Below are 283 nucleotides of genomic sequence, written 5' to 3'. Positions count from 1 at the left end.
TCATACGGGTCTCAGGGTGTGTTTGTGCCGCGGGTTTTTGCCGGGAGGGAGCTGCTCACCGTGGCCAGTGTCCCCTTGGTGAGTGGCTCCTGCAAGGACACCGTGGCCTTGGGGTCCCAGATGTGGCCCCGGGGGATTGGGGTCCCATTCGTGGCCACAGGGGGATCAGGGTCCCATTCGTGGCCCCGGGGGATCAAGGTCCCATGGGGGAGCACCCACAGCTCCAGCCACCCTGGTTTATTTTTATACACAACCACCCTTTATCCCCCTCCCCTTCGTCCCC

Source organism: Antrostomus carolinensis, unplaced genomic scaffold (genome assembly GCF_000700745.2).
Source record: "Antrostomus carolinensis isolate BGI_N321 unplaced genomic scaffold, ASM70074v2 scaffold45017, whole genome shotgun sequence".
In the NCBI taxonomy this organism is placed as follows: Eukaryota; Metazoa; Chordata; class Aves; order Caprimulgiformes; family Caprimulgidae; genus Antrostomus; species Antrostomus carolinensis.
Note: the sequence above shows the minus strand (reverse complement) of the source record.